General features: G+C 43.7%; 1 protein-coding gene across 8 annotated transcripts in view; it reads left to right on the top strand.

Moving 5' to 3' along the window:
* ARHGEF9 (Cdc42 guanine nucleotide exchange factor 9) overlaps positions 1-16,776 on the top strand; it is a 569,920-nt gene that overhangs the window by 250,020 nt on the left and 303,124 nt on the right. The gene's annotated exons all lie outside the window — the stretch shown is intronic.

The following is a 16,776-nucleotide window of genomic DNA, read 5'->3' as shown; positions in this document are numbered from 1 at the left end:
CACTATATTGTTTACTTCTGTACCCCCCTTTTTTTTGGTGAGGAAGATTGGCCCTGAGCTAACATCTATTGCCAATCTTACTCTTTTTGCTTGAGGAAGATTGTCACTGAGCACACATCTGTGCCAGTCTTCCTCTGTTTTGTATGTGGGATGCCACCACTGCATGGTTTGATGAGCGGTGTGTATGTCCGTGCCTGGGATCCAAACCTGTGAGCCACGGGCCACTGAAGCGGAGTGAGTGAACTTAACCACTATACCACCAGGCTGGCCCCATAGTTCTGCTCAGTTTTGAACTTTATATAAATCATATTTTATGTTTTTGAGAATCACATTCACGTATGTAGCTATAGTTTGTTCTTTTCCATTGCTGTGCAGTATTCCGTTGAATTTACAAGACTTTATTTATCCATTCTCCTCTTGAGAGACACTTGGGTTGTTTCTAGTTTGGAGCTATGGCAAACAGTGCTGCTATAAACATTCTTGTGCCTGTCTTCTGGGGCACATGTGCAGAAGCTTCTTCAGTATATATCCCCAAGAGTGGAATTATTGGGTTGTGAGATAAGCACATGTACAAATTTACTAGACAAGGCTAAATAGTTTCCCAGTGTGATTGTGCCAATTTACAGTATCACAATGAAAGTTCCTTTCACAGCTTATCTTCATCCACACTTTATATTGTCAGCCTTTGTAATTTTTGTCAATCTGTTAGGTGTAAAAAGGTGTCTCTTTGTAGGTTTAATTTGCGTTTCCCTGATTACTAATTAGACTGAGCATATTTTTCACGTTTATGATGCATTAATATTTTCTGTTTTGTGAAATGCCTATTCATGTATTTCTCCCATTTTTTTCTATTGGGTTGTTTGCCTTTTTTCTTATTTATTTATAGGATCTCTTTATATAATCATATACCCTTTTATTATATTCTCCTTGATGATGCTCATTCTTTTTCTCATACAGATTATAAACTTCTGGAGGGTAGGAACACCCTTCTGTCACCCCACCCACTCAGCTGGGCCTGAGGAAGACTAGATAGCAGATAGGGGAGGTCTCTGAATGGTCAGTGTGGGTCACAGGCAAATTAGAATAAACACCCTCCTTGATCTTTGACCTCTAACTGGAGTCACTGAAGGAAGTGGGGTTGGGAGGTAAATGCACTGACAATATTTAAACCCTGTTTGTCAACACTCTTTTTCCTGATCTTGTTTAAGCCTTACTATGATCCTGAGAGATAGATATAATTCTCATTTCACAACAGAAGAGACTCAAAGAGGTAAAGTCAAAATATATCCAGAGTATGTCCACTTCTCACCACCTCTACTACCAATCTACTTGACCCAAACCACTCTCATCTCTCAAACACACTGAGCTTGCTTCTACTTCAAGGCCTTTGCCCTTGTGGTTTCTTCAGCTTAGAACCCTCTTCCTTTAGCTTCATGGTTCATTCCCTCATTTCATTCAAGTGTCTTCTCCAATGTCACATGGCAGAAGCATTTTCCCTGATATACAACCCGTATCATTCTGTCCTCTTATTCCACTTGATTTTCAGAGTACTTGCCACCACCTGATGTGTTACATATTTGTTTATTGTCTGTCTTCTCCTGATAGAATGTGAGCTCTATGAGGGCTCCATGAGGGCAGGGTCCTTGTCTGACTTATTTGCCCCTGTATCTTAGCCTCTGAACAGGCTTCAAACCTAGTGGGTGCTCACTAAAGATGGGTTGAACCAAAAAGTCAAAGTCATTTGCCCAATGTTTCATGGCTAGTGACTGGTGAAGTCAGCATTCTAACTCAAGTCTATGGAACTCAAATATGGTGTTCTTTTTCCTACTCCACAGAAGCCCTGCTCTTTTCTTCATAATCTCAAAGACAGATTTCAGACTAGGCTTGGAAGGGATGTGGCCTTGGGTAAGAGGGAAAACAGAACAGGGCCCAGTAGAAAACAGGCAAAACTGATGCCTTGAGGAACTTGTGTAGCAGAGAAGAGCTTATGTTTCTCCTCATTAAGGAGAGGAGGCAGTGGGAAGAAGACATGGAAGAGGCAGGCAAGTATAGGCAGGGGAGTTTGGTGGCTGTTTCTGTGGTGTGGTTTAATAGGTTCCAGGAAGGTTCCCTGCCACCAAATTTCTTTACCACAGACTTGAAATTCTACTATCAGTGATTCATTTTTCTTTTCAGGGACTTACTAATGAATTTTGTAGAGGAGAAGACTGACTGTAGCTTACTGGCCTGAAAGGGAGTTCTCTGAATCTTGTGGTAATTCTTTGTGAAGATCTGAGGACCAACTTGTGAAAGATATCCCAGAGACCTAGAGGGCTTAGGAGAGCTAAAGAGCGTGTTGATATAAGAAAGGGATGATAACCCTCCTCCCATCCTTTGCTGAGAGGTGCTCTAGCCACTTGCTATTTAAAGTACTGTCTCCAGATCAGCAGCATCAGCAGCATCTGGTAACTTGTTAGAAATGCAGAGTCTTAGGCCCCACTCCAAATCTACTGAATCATGATCATTAACAAGATCCTCACGTTATTCATGTAGACATTCAAGTGTGAGAAGCTAGAGTTGTTCATAGTTATAGTTCTTTTATTCCCATTGCTATATAGTGTTTCATTGTCTGAGTATACCACAACTTATATATCCAGAAGCTAGAAACGTCTGGAGTAGCAAAGATGCCTGTGGGCAGGTAGTGTGGTGTCCCAGTTTGGTTCCTCCCACCCTCATTGCCTTCTAGGAATACTCTCACTTGTGCCCTAGTGTTGTTCCCATGGTCTCCCCTAGAATACGGCACAAGTCTAGACACAGACAGACCGTTGGGTTCTCCATTGACATTTATCAATAGGAAAGGAAGGTAAAAGAAAACAGAATAAAGCTAGTCAATGAAGAAATTACAAAGAGCATATGTAGTAACAGTTAGGTTTTGAAAGTGCACCTTTTTATCATATAACAATGGTAAATTTTTCTCCCTGAGGAATCACCAACACAACAGCCTCTTGGGAGAATATGAAGCACATATTTCTGATTCTACAAATGTAGTAAGCACAGCAAAGGAAAGGTTTCCCTAAACCTCAGCTGCCCTTCTCTCAAGCTAACTGATTCCTCTCTTGCTTCAGATGGGCTGGCTTTGCTCTTTTAGTCACTTTGCTTGGGTTTCCTCCCCCTCCCAGGTCCCTCTTAGCAACAAGGGGCAGACACTGCCTTATCTCCTGCTACATGGCAGTGGCTTGTCATGAGCAAGAAGAGACACAAAGGACCTTGTAGGGGAGGAAGACATTTACCCACTCTGAGTCCTTCTGGCCGGACAATGAATTAAATTCACATGAGACAGAATAACAGGAGAAAATTAAACAAGGCTTTATAACATGTATACATGGGGAAGGCCTAGAAAAACTGAGTAACTAACTAAGATAGTGGAAGCTCTTACCTAAATACCATGCTTAGCTCAAGACAAAGGAGGATGTTGGGAGGGGGAGGAGTCAGTTATACGAGATTACCAGAAAAGCACAGTAAACAAGAGTAAGGTTATTATGCAGACTTAAGTCCTTGCTTTCTGCATTGATAAGAGTTTCTAGAGATAAGGTCATCCTCCCTTGTTCCTGGTACAGAGAGGGAGACACTTTTACAGATGGAGATTTCCTTTACAAATGTAAATGTCTCTTTAAAAAGAGTTAAATTCTACTTTTCAGAGCTTCTCTCATGTCTGCAATTTTTAAAAGTAACCAGCCCAAAATAATCCTCATGCCAAAGAGACATATCTTGCCGTGGCTAATTCCAATCCCCCACAAACTCTACTTCACTTTTCAAACTTCCCAAATGACCCAAGGTTCTTATCTTTCAATTCTAGTTCAGAATAGACTTACAGGTAGAGAAATGAGTATTTATCGAACCCCAAGAGGACCAAGTAGTCAGAAGGTTTAAACAACAGAAGCTTTGGACAATGCCTGGCACAGGGCCTGGTCACTTCCTGTTCATCTCACTGTGAGAGGATCCCCAACCTTTGGAGCTTTCTGGGATGATTCATAGAGGGAAGAGTCCCCCTTTTCTTCCTCCTAATTGATGCGGGGTCGGTGAGCCGAGGAGTCGAAAGAAAGATTTCTTTAGACTCTTAAGATCTGGCAGTAGTGCTCTTTTATTTAGAGAATAGTATAGAATAGCATGGGGACAGGACCCATGGGCAGTCAGAGCTTCTGCTGCCGCTGCTTCCGCTGCCCCCTCTGGCATGGGGACAGAGCCCATGGGCAGGCAGAGCTTCTGCTGCTGCCCCCGCTGGCATGGGGACAGGACCCATGGGCAGGCAGAGCTGGTGCGTGGGGACAGGACCCACGGGCAGTCAGAGCTCCTGCTGCTGCCCCGAGTTGAGGGTTAGGGCTAAATTTAAGGCATAGGTATATGATTCATCTCTTTACAAGACAAAGGAAAGAACATGAAAAAAAGTTAAAATGGTATCAGTGCAGGTGGGGTCTGGTCAGTGGGTGATCCCATGACTTTTAGATAAGAATCAAATTGGATTAAGTAAAGGTTAGAAAGGTTAGACGCCACCACCCTAAACCAGTTACATGAGATTGCCAGACAGCAACCAACTTAAGTTCTTGCCTCTGGCATTGATTAAGAGCTTCTAGAGATAAGACCATCCCCCCTTCTTCCTGGCACAGAGAGGGAGGCATCTTCACAGATAGAGGTTTCCCTTAGAAATGTAAATGTTTCCCAACAAAGGGGCAAACAAATTCCACTCCTTGGAGCCTGAATCTCATCTGTAGTTTTAAAACTAACCAGCCTAAAAATCCTCATCATAAGCCATTTTAAAATTAAGCAGCCTAAAAATCCTCATCACTAATCACCCCCATGGTGGTGTGACCTGATAGTGTCCCCTTTATAGGTTGGTAAGATAAGACTTTAAGCATACAATTCATATAACCTGAATGATGACAGATTCACCCATGTGCTAACTGAAGACTTGCTCACATACCAAGGGGAGCCATGTACCTGTGCTTGAAAGATTAAAGCGTTGTGAGGCAGCTGCTTTAGTCTGGAGAGTGATAGCAGAAAAGAATTGTAAGCAACGTTGAAGTATGGAATTAAGCCTATTAAGGAAAACAAGAAGGTGAAGAAGTGGGCGGAAAAACAGGGCCAGAGAAGCTGACAAGGCAAGGCAGGTGCATTTACATTGATATGTATGCTTTTGTGCTGCAGTTTTGAAATTTGATTTCGAGAAAGGGAGATCTCTGATTGAGGTGGGTGTGCATTTGGACTGACAATGCAGAGAGCTCACTGGTTGGTTACATGCATGAAAGAATGGCTTCTCAAAATAGATCTGGATATATGGATAATGTCCCCCTAGAACTTTTTCTCAAGTAAAGAATCTTGAACTGCTGTAAGATCATCTGGTGTATCAGGGCTATCTGGGCTCAGGCCAGGGATGTGCATCAGGATTCCTAAGGTGTTCATTAGTGAGGCTCGGAGAGGAAGCCTCAGTTCCTAATTAGCAACAAATGTTCACAGAATGAAAGACAACCCCGGTAAAATGCTACCTTATTCTTAGGCCCTCGTTCCCAAACTCTAGTCTGCCTCAGAATCTCCGAGGGTGCTTGTTAAACATGCAGATTCCTTGGTTCCAACTCCCAGAGATTCTGTATCAGGTGCTTCTGCGTCAGGTGGTCCATATCACACTTTGAGAAATGTTTTAGGGGAAAGATGCTGGCCAAATGAGAGAAAGATTTTTAATAAACAATATTTTTTACCTTCTCTGGGCTTCAGTGTTTCTATCAGTACTTACCGTTTTGGGTTGGCTGAACCATATGTTTCCCATGGTTTTTTCCAATTCCATGAACCTATAGATGTGTATATACAAATTAGAGTGTGTTCGATGAAGAAGGAAGCAGGGGAATGGAAGTGAATAAAAATGTCTGAGTCCACGTGTGAAAGAGGCCCCAAAAAAACCACCAGTGTGGTCGGGTGAGCATACTGGAAATGGATTGAAGGAGCTGGGACTTTGTAGCTTCAAAAGAGAAATCTCAGGGAGACGTGGTCTTTGGCTTTTGGAGAGTTAATACGGGGAAGAATGAGCAGAGAGGGTCTGTGTGGCTCTACCCATGGATAGAAGGGAAAGTGGGAGGAAATTAGTACTTACTGACTACTTTATATACTTACCTGAAAGCTACAGGGTGACAGATTTCAGCTCCACAGAAGGACAAAATTTCTAATGATGCAATGGGCTGTCATAGGGTTAATAGGCTCTCCATCACTGGAAGGGGTGCATTCCAATGAAATCTTTGCTTTCTGGGAATGCCATAGGGAAGATTTAAACATTAGATAGTGATGCTGGCAATGGTGGTTGAGGAGTAGGGGGAGGAGAGGGTCAGATCAGATGGCTTTTAAGATTCCTTGGCAAAACACTAAGAGCCAGTGAAGTTAGCTTTTGGCCAGCCTGCTTCACTTTTCAGTGCCTTCTCAGCCCAACATCCCCTATACTACCTGCCTTGCCTGTTAGGGACATACAGTGAGGCTTCAGGGACCTGGGAAAGCCCCTTCCTTGTCCAGAGGTATTGGCATTTTGAAAGAAGTACAACATAAGAACCTAGTGATAGAATTTCAGGCATCAGCCACTTGAGAGTGAGTGGCCTTAAGCCTTCATGCAGTGGCTGCTGTTCACACTATTCCTACATGTGAGGTGGTTCCTGAGAGCAGAGAGCATCTGTGTAGAGCCTGGGAGCCTGTGGTCTTATATATCTATTGGTATTATCTTGCCCCAGGTTTTGGACCCCTCTGACTTCAGAAAAATCTAAGAAATCCTAAACAATCACCAGTGTTCTGTCTGAGGATTTCCAACTCTATGTTTTCTGGCATGCAAAAGGATGAATAATTTTATTTATTTATTTTTTCTGAGGAAGATTAGCCCTGAGCTAACTGCTGCCAATCCTCCTCTTTTTGCTGAGGAAGGCTGGCCCTGAGCTAACATCCATGCCCATCTTCCTCTACTTTATTCATTGGACGCCTACCACAGCATGGCTTGCCAAGTAGTGCCATGTCCGCACCCGGGATCTGAATCAGTGAACCCTGGGCCGCCGAAGCAGAACCTGCACACTTAACCACTGCACCACCGGGCCAGCCCAGGGTGAATAATTTTAGAACATCATTGTTCTGTGTGTGTGTAAAAGAGAGAGAGAGAATGAATAACAACACAATAGCACAGATGTTGTAGGGGAGGAAGACATTTCCTCTACCCATTCTGGGTCCTTCTGGCCAGACAACAAATTAAATTCACATGAGACAGGGGGCTGGCCCAGTGGTGAAGTGGTTAAGTGTGTACATTCTGCTTTGGCAGCCCGGGGTTTGCTGGTTCGGATCCTTGGTGCTTGCCTTAGAACAAGGAGCTCATTCCCTGTCCAGGTGTCATGACACATTATTTGATTACTCTATGCTTCAGTTTCTCATCTGTTAAAACAATAGCAAATAATATGGACATCAAAGACTTGCTGTGGACATCAAAAGAAAGAATGGCTGTGAATCTGTTAAGTACCCTCAGACTTCAGTAGGCTGTTCAATAGGATCAGGGAAAGTCATTTTAGGGTAGATATGAGATTGGCAGCCTTTCAAAAGGGGCAGGAGAAGGTTCTCCTCCCATTTCTTGTGGTTCTTGTGTGCAGGGGGGTGGGTAGCTGTGAACCAATGACTGGAGCTGGGATAAGGAGCAAAAGATGGAGCTTGCGTTCTTCTTGGAGGTGAGGGTAAAGGGGATTCTCCCAAGTTCAGTGGGCTGGGGGGCAGGGTGAGGAGAAGTAGGCTGTGTTGCCAGCTTTCAACTACTACAGAGCTATACCTTTGCTGACTGCTAGGCTGTAGCAAGGGGAGGTGTGACAGCTGGAACTGGTCTATAGGGCATTGACTGACTCATGTACCAGGTCTGACACACTCCCAAAGGTTGCAAACTTTTTGACTGACACATGGATTCCAGCCTTAGCCCAGAAGCATGCTGCCACATTGAGTCACCAAATGTCTATGGCAATCATAGTGTAGGCTCAAGTTGCCAGCTATTAAGGGCTATCTGATTGTGTTGTTTTCCCTACCACCCCTACCAACAGGATGAGGGAAAGAAGGGAGGAATGAGGTAGAAAGCAGTTTTAAACGCATCTTTAGGGCTTACCCCAAAGGGCCTGAATTTGGAAGATATGATATAGAACCCCTCCCTACCATCTTCTGAGCCTACCTAACAAATATGGACTCCTGTCACTATCTTTGGGTGTTAATAGGCTGACCTCTGGTGCCATTGGGTACGCCCAGGGCATCAGAAATGAAAAGAGCAGTGGCAGCAGTATTAATTGAGCCTTGGAATACGTGGTCATGTTGCTGATGCATCTTAGGTCTGGGAGTAGGAATAAGTGGGTAGCATGAGAATAGTTTCACACACTTAATGCCACGGATCAGCTAGCATGTACTCGGTCCTTTTCTGGGTGTGATAGATTAATAAGAAAAAAGTCTCACTCCTGACCTCCAGGGCACTCCCTCCACGGGAGTCTGACTCTAAAGGGACAGCTCAGGGTAGCAGGGAAGGTTCTGAGCTGCAAGCAACAGAAATCAACTCAGATTTAGCCAATCAAAAAATAAATCAAAGGATATTGGGGAGCTTATAGAATTCCTGGGAAAGCTAGAGAACTTGACTTAGGGTTATACAGCCAAGAACAGTGTCCTAAAATCATGCCACATGATTTGTCTGTTAAGGAAACTATGACATCTGCCGCAACTAGGCACTAAATGCTATTATCTGTATCAACAACACTACTAGCACTGGACACTGATACCCCTCTAGGTGCCATTTTGACTCATGAACTCATTTTTGGTACTATACCACCACTACTACTCATGGTTACTGCTTCCTCGCCTCCAGAGTTCCAGAGTTAAAGTCTGGTGGGTGTGTCTGAATGACTGAGCCTAGATCATTCTGGCCAGAAGGGAAGATAGGAAAGCCATTATCTGCTATTTTTGGTTTCTCTGGTGGAAAATTGGCTCTGCTTCCTGCTAAGCTTCATCAAGAGAAAAATTCTACAAACATAAGAAGGAAGTTCAGATTTTGGTTGGCCAAAAGTGACAGATGGCTTCCATGCCAACATCACAGAAGGGATGCAGTTAAAAGTCAAGGCAGTCATTTTCAAACTGTAGTTTGCAACCCATTAGTGGCTAATGAAATCATTTTAATGGTTGCAACTAGCACTTCAAAAAGTGAAAGTGACTGAATAGAATAGAAAATATCAGAGTTCCTCATATGTGGTAAGGCCAAGGCCAAATACTGGTCTCAGAAAGAAACTTTTATTTGGGTTTTCTTCTATTAGGTTGAACCATAATAAGATCACCAGCATCTGATTTTTTCTGACTTGCCCGAAAAAATAGCAATTTCATATGATTCAGCCTAATAAATCGGCATCTACAGTATATTAATTTTTATGATTTTCAATAAGGAAGTTTGAAAGTCACTGGGCTAAGGGATGGAACTAGATTACCTTTATTGCACCTAGTATTGGGAATAGGAGAAGTCTAAGATGCCTGGGTACTTAGTGATATATTTCCAGTTGGAAGTGCCATGACAACTTTGACAAGTGGGAAGGCCCTAGGGAGCAAGTGGGTGTGCTGGAGGAAAGAGAACTTGGGCTGATCCTTTTGAATGGCAAAGTCTGACTAATGGTGGAGGAGAGGCAGGGGCAGGGGCAGGGGTATGCCAGTAGAGGATGGCAACTAGCTTGAGCCAGGACTCCATGGTGAGCGTGAGCCTAGAGTGGCGGTAGTGGTCTGAGGGTTGTGAGGAGGGACAAATTCGACCTCTCTATGTCATTCTCCTTGGGACCAAGAGTAGCAAGACCAGGCCAGGTTTTCCTCTTTGGCTTAGATATGTATAAGTGTGCAACGTTGCTTAGGAGATTTCTCAAGTTTTAGAATCCCAGGGCTTGGAGGACTTCTTTGAGGCTATTTAGTAACTCCCCTGCCTCCAGACAGGCCTAACTTAACTTCTCCCAGACAAATGAAAATCTTCTGTTTTTAAAGCTCTGCAGAGAGAAATATTAATAACTTTGGTTGGAAAGTTCTTCCTCTTGTCTCATCCAACCTTGTATTATAATTCATGTCCTTGTCTTAGTGTCTACAAGGGACAGTACATCTTTAAGGAATGGGGCTGTGTGCTTATTCTCCCTGCATAAATGTGAATCAAATCTATTGAATTTTCTCTGAGGCCAGAACCAGGGCCAAAGGGTAGAAATTATAGGCAGGCTAATGATTATTCAAAAGAATAATGAACTTGTGAAAGGCTTAGGGGTGATCACAAAAGGAACTCTTTAAGAGACATGTGTTCCCTGTTTCTAAAAGGGCTCCAGTAGAATATGAGTGGGATTTGTAGTGGTGATACTTGTATGATGGGGGTTAGTGGAGGACCCCGAAGTCCTTTTGCCCTTGGTTTTCTGCAGATTTCATTCCCTTCTCCCCCTCCCCCCCATGACTTCTGTACCTCCAACTCCCTGAGGTCACCTCAGCCCCTGTCAGGGCAGACGGGAAACATCCATCTGTAGTCAACAGATTGGGGCTAGCCATGAGAACAGAGCCTGAGTCCAACAGTCTCTAGAGCCTCTGCTTTGTCCATGTTCACGGAGTAGCAATGGTCAAGATAGCTCACAATTGTGTACTTCTTGCAAGTTTACAAATTGTTCTATCAAAATCATTAGGGGTCATTCTTATTATAAGTTACTTGATCTGCACAAATGAAGTTTGGAGGTACATAGAGAAGGTATCATTTTGACCATTTTCCAGATGAAGTAAATGAGGTTCAGCAGGATTGGATACTGCCCAAGAGCCAGGATTCCAAACCAGGGTTTCTGATTCCAAATCTAGTACTCTTTTCCTTACACATATCACCCATTTCTCCTACTATAAGTGAAGGAGTTAACTAACTTAGTGTTGTTCCAAATAATCAGGACTAGGAGACAGAAATTATAGGAAGACAGATGTCAACTTACAAACAAAAAGAAGGTCCTAGCCAAGGGGATTGGCCATAGAGGGCTGCTTCGAGAATGAGTGGGCTCCCCAACAGCAGGGATTAAAGACTGGAAGATCGCTTGCTGGGAATGTTGAAGAGAGAATCCAAATCTGGAAGGGAGCTGAGGATAGAAGCCTTCGGAAGCTGCCATTGACAGGCCTTCTGAGTCACCCAGCTGTTCCTGTAATTGCCCTTTTCCCAGCAAGCCTGGCTCTACAATAGCTGCTGAGCACTTCAAGTCTCCCAGAGACAGAGGCTAAATTTCTCTTTGTTTCCCTGAATTCAGTTCAGCCAGTTAACTTCACAAATGAGTGAGTGGTTTTCTATGCCTTGTTCTCTAAACTGAAACATGTGTTTCTACTCAGTCTCTCTTCTAAGAGCAACACCCTTGGCTCCACAGCCCTTGTCTGACACCTTTTTGTTTCCCTTTATTCTGCTCATTCCCATTGAGACTTTGCCTGTGGAATGGAGCTGGTATAAAGTATTATTCTCATCTCCTCCTGTTGTTTCCTCTTTGCTCCCTTTACTATGGCACTACCTCCCCACTTCTAGCTCCAATTCTCTCTACCCCTTCCCCAAACCAGCCTGGACCACTACAACATGGCCTCAGGTTTTCCCAAATAGTAATTTCCTCTTCAGCACATTCCCACCCTTCTCCCACCCTTCCACTCTGACTTTCAGGCTCCCCTAGTATCCTCACATTATCCACCTGAGGTGATTAGGTAAGAACTCTAAAATTTTACATGGGAAAACTGAGGCCCCAAGGAGCTAAGATGAGCCAGTTCCTCAGAATGCAAGTTGGCAAACTTTTTCCATAAAGGGCTGGATTGCAAATATTTTAGGCTTTGAGGGCCACTGTGGTCTCTATCATATATTCTTCTTTTTTATTTTACAACCCTTTAAAAAGTAAAAAATCATTCTTAGCTTGTAGGCTTCTCAAAAATAGGTCCCTGGCTGGATTTGGACTAAAGTTGGTAATTTGCTGACATCTGCTGTAGAGGATTCTGCCAGTCTAGCATTCAACAACCTTCATTGTCAAGAAATTCTCCTCAGCATCTAACTCTTGTCCCTCTTGGTGTAGTTTAAGGCCATTTACCTTTGGTAAAAATTTTCTGTAAAAAGTTTGCTGTTGTTGTTGTTTCCCAAAGTGCTCATCCCCTTCTGCTCTTGCCCGTTTCCCAGAATTTTGTACTACCTTCCTTCCCCACCCCCCAAAGCAACATACCTTGATTCCTTCCTCACTTTTCCCTCTCCCCTCCACCTACAAAACAATTTCTGAGAAAACCGAACTATAAGGGATTAGAAAGTGAACTGGAGAGTGAATCTTGGGAGTCACATAGTCTAAGTTTTGTTCAGTCTGTTCCTTGAGTTCCGTTAGGCTCTGAACCTGTGGATGGCAATGAGATGGTTTCCCCGACTGAACTCTAAGCCTCCTTGCTGTTAGGTCCCCAGGATCTTTCCATGACATTCTTTGTTTTCAGGCTTCTCTCCTTTATCGGTTAATTTCTTACCACCAAGGCTGTCAGAGAAGAACAGCATCCTTTTCCTCTGTGTTCCCCACCTTTTTGTCTTTTGAAATAAAGATACAAACTCCACTGATTTTTGGGGGAGGTTGTTCAAAAGTAAGTAAACTCATATGTGTTAAGTGTCTACTATGTATTAAGCACTGTACTAGACACCTCTCCACTTATCAACTTATAGAATCATCACAAAAAATCATTATTATCTTGATTTTCTACATGCTGAAACTGAGGCTCAGAGAGGCAGAGAGATTTACCTGGGGTCACATAGCTAGCCAGTGATAGAACTGGAAATTTTTCCCCCTGCTGTTAGGTTGAACCATATGAAATTGCTGTCTTTGATGGTCAACAATGGTCTAATATTGGCAATTTTGTATGGTTCAACCTAATAGAAAGTAAACTCCATGAGGCCAGAAATGTTTTTCTGGGTTTTTTTTCCACTTTTATGGCTCCATAGCCTTGGCTAGTACTTGACTTATAGTAGGGGCTCAATATGTATTTGTTGAATGAATGAATTAAAGGTATGTTTTTTTTTTTTAAAGTCCACACGATTTTCCCTATAGTGATGTTTCCCAAACTTCAGTCATTTTTGAACATCTTCAAAATTTTTGCCATATCCACATACCTATGTACCTTTGAAAATTATCTATTGGGTGCTGGTCATACCTCAGTGGAGTGTGTGTCATCCTTTGGACACTGCTGCTGCCCTTAACAACCTCCTGGCTACAGGGAGGAGCAGAAGTTAATAAATGTAGCACAACAAAAAACAGTACCAGTGTTATTAACAGGTCTAGGATACAAGCGGTTCTAAGAGCAAAAGAAGACACATCTATTCAAGAAAAAAATGAAAATTCAGTAAGAAAGGTGAGAGTCTGTGGTATGTGAACCAAGACTGTTCACTCCCTTCTCCCTCTCAGCTCAGAGAGGCAGAGACTCCACTCTGTTCCTACAGCCAAGAATAGTGGGCTCCCTCTTTTCCCAGCTCCTAGTTGGAAGGCTTTCTTCTCAAGAGGATGTCAGCATTTGTCATCCTGCCCCCAGCTATCTGTTGCTGAAGCTAAGTCCCAGGTCAAGTGTGGTTGAGAGGTGGGGCTTCCTCTTGCCATCCAGTGTCTACTTGTGGAGAAGACTGGGGCACTCATGGGTCACCTGGTCCCAGCTCTTGAGGCTGTGATTCCACACCAGCAGAGGCAAGTTGAGTGAACCATAGACTGCTGCCCTCCCCTGACCAAGTACTTATCTCGTAGGGTGGAGGTGTCACTTAGGCAGAAGCTTGCCATTGTCCCCTCCTCCAGCTCCAGAGCCCTGACTCAGAAATTGTGCCAGTAAGAGAAGAATGCCCTAAGTAGAGAGCTCCTAATTTCTTCCCAAAGGAACTATTGTCATTTACAAGAAAGCATGGAGAAGTTCAAAACTGAGGGCACTCTCAAGAACAGTGGAGGTTGTGGTAAAAAGCATTTGTAGGAGATTCAAGATATAAGCTAAACAGTAAGCCATCTAGTTTACAAAAAACAGCTAGGAGAAGAGGTTGTGGAGAAAAAGGAACCCTCATACACTGTTGGTGGGAATGCAAACTGGTACAACCACTATGGAAAACAGTATGGAGATTTCTCAAAAAGTTAAAAATAGAAATACCCTATGACCCAGCCATCCCATTACTGGGTATCTATCCTAAGAACCTGATATCAGAAATCTCAAGAGTCCGTTGCACCCCTATGTTCATCGCAGCATTATTTACAATAGCCAAGATGTGGAACCAGCCTACATGCCCAGAAACTGATGATTGGATAAAGAAGATGTGGTATATATACACAATGGAATACTACTCAGCCATAAAAAAAGACAAAATTGGCCCATTCACAACAACGTGGATGGACCTCGAGGGTATTATGTTAAGCGAAATAAGCCAGTCAGACAAAGACGAACTCTATATGACTCCACTCATAGGTGGAATTTAGTATATTGATATGGAGATCTGATCGGTGGTTACCAGGGAAAAGGGGGGGTGGGGGGAGGGCACAGAGGGGGAAGTGGTGTACCCACAACATGACTAACAAAAATGTACAACTGAAATCTCACAAGGTTGTAATCTATCATAACATTAATAAAAAAAAAAAAAAAACAGCTAGGAGAAGTCCTCTGGAGTCAGAACAGGTATCAAACACTGACCTCAGAAACCATTTCTTCAAAGGAGCCACAATTTCACTGGATTAGTTTGTAGAACAATTTCTGCCCCAGGACATTGTTAAAAACAATTCAGCAATCAGTCAGCTGTTAAACATGTGGGCAATTCACAAATATGTGGCAATTAAACTACACACCTAAATAAACAATTGGCCAAAGAAAAAATCAAAAGAGAAATTAGAAAATATTTTGAGATGGAAGAAAATGAAGACATAACATATCAAAACTTATGGGATGCAGTCCTTAGATGGAAATTTATAGTTGCAAAATTCCTATATTAAGAAAGAAGAAAGATGTCAAATAAATAACCTAACCTTCTACTTTAAAACACTAAAAAGAACAAACTGAACCTCAAGCAAGGGATATGGAGGCAATAAAAGTTAGAGTGGAAATTAATGAAATAGACGATAGAAAACCAATACGGAAAATCAATGAAGCCAAAACCTGGTACTTTGAAAAGATCAACAAAAGTGACAAGACTTTAGCTAGAGTGACCAAGATAAAAAGCGGGAAGTCTCAAATTACTAGAATCAGAATTAAAAGAGGAGTTTGGAGTGTTTATGGAAGATGGCAGTGTAGGAAGATCCTGAGCTCACCTCCTCCCATGGATACAACAAACCTACAACCACATGTGGGATAATTTTTCTCTGAGAGAGATCTGGAAACTAGGCGAAAAGAACCTTCACAATATGGGACAACACAGAGAGGGATGGAGGAGGCAGATACAGTTCTGCTGAGGAAAAAAATCACACCCTAGCTGTGGCACTTCACGTTTTGCAGTGATCTCAACGGTACAGAGCTTTTCCTGGAGGAGTGAGGGATTTGAACTCTACATTAGGTACCCCTGCCCCTAGACCCAGCACAAGAGAGATGAGACCCCCATCACACCTGGCTTTGAAAACCAATGGGATATATGCCCAGGAAAGCTATAGAACTTCAGGGAAGGGAAAACCTGCTCTTCAAGGGCCCAAGCACAGACTCACTTGACCTAAAAATCAGCACAAAAACACCAGATAGAAAAGTGCATAGTCTACTGGTAAAAGAGACTCAATTACTAAGCTTAGAGCACCTCCCAGAAAAGTGATGTGGCTGGGCAACCCCTCCACAAGGGACTGAGACACTGGCAGCAGCTATTTTTGTGATGTAGCTCAACTGTGCTGATGTAGACTCTGTCAGGAACCATATTGGAATCCTTCCTCCAGCTTGTTAGCATGAGGGCCTGTAGCACTTGAGGCAAACTGTGCACAGCCAGGCAGTACAGGCAGCCCATGCCAGGGACCTGCCTCATCCACCAGCAAGCCTGCAGCAGACTTGGGCCACTGGGCCTCACAACTACCCAGACAGGGGATCTGTCCCACCCACCAATGCACACGAAATAGTTGCATGCTGCCATGCCAGGGGACTGGCTGCCCACCATTGTGCCTGAGGCAGTTGTGAACCATCGGGCCACACAGCCAGCCTGCACCAGAGGCTTGCCTCTGAGAATGAGCTAGCAACAGCTGCTCAACCAGGCCATACACTCAGCTGTACTGGGGGGTGCCCCACCCACCAGTCAACCAGCAGCAGTTGACAGCCAGACAACCAGCTGTACCAGGGTAGCAGGGTCTGCCCTGCCCACCAGTGAGGTAGCAACAGTCACATACTGCTGGGTCTTGCAGTAAGCTACACAGGGTCCTGCCTCACCCACCAATGCACCTGAGGCAGTCAAGTACTACAGGGCCATGCAGCCAGCCAATGCCTGCCCCACCCAATAGCTCACTCATAGCAGTCTCACAAGGCTGGCCTCACAATCAGCTGGTCTAGGGACCGGCCCAACCTACCTGCATGCCTGCAGCAATTGCAGCCCTGTAACAACTGAAGGGCACATGCAGCCCACACAGGGGATACCCCTTGTGTATTTGGCAAGGGTGATGAGAGGAGAGCACACTGCTGGGCCCCATAAGACATTTCCTACATAAGACCACTTTTCCAAGATTGGAACATGTAGCTGAACTACTTAATACATAGAAATAAGCACAGAGAACTAGGCAAAATGGGGAGACAGAGGAATATTTTCCACATACAACAATA

The sequence above is a fragment of the Equus caballus genome, chromosome X (genome assembly GCF_041296265.1).
Source record: "Equus caballus isolate H_3958 breed thoroughbred chromosome X, TB-T2T, whole genome shotgun sequence".
NCBI lineage: Eukaryota > Metazoa > Chordata > Mammalia > Perissodactyla > Equidae > Equus > Equus caballus.
This window is presented reverse-complemented; position numbering and strand designations above follow the sequence as displayed.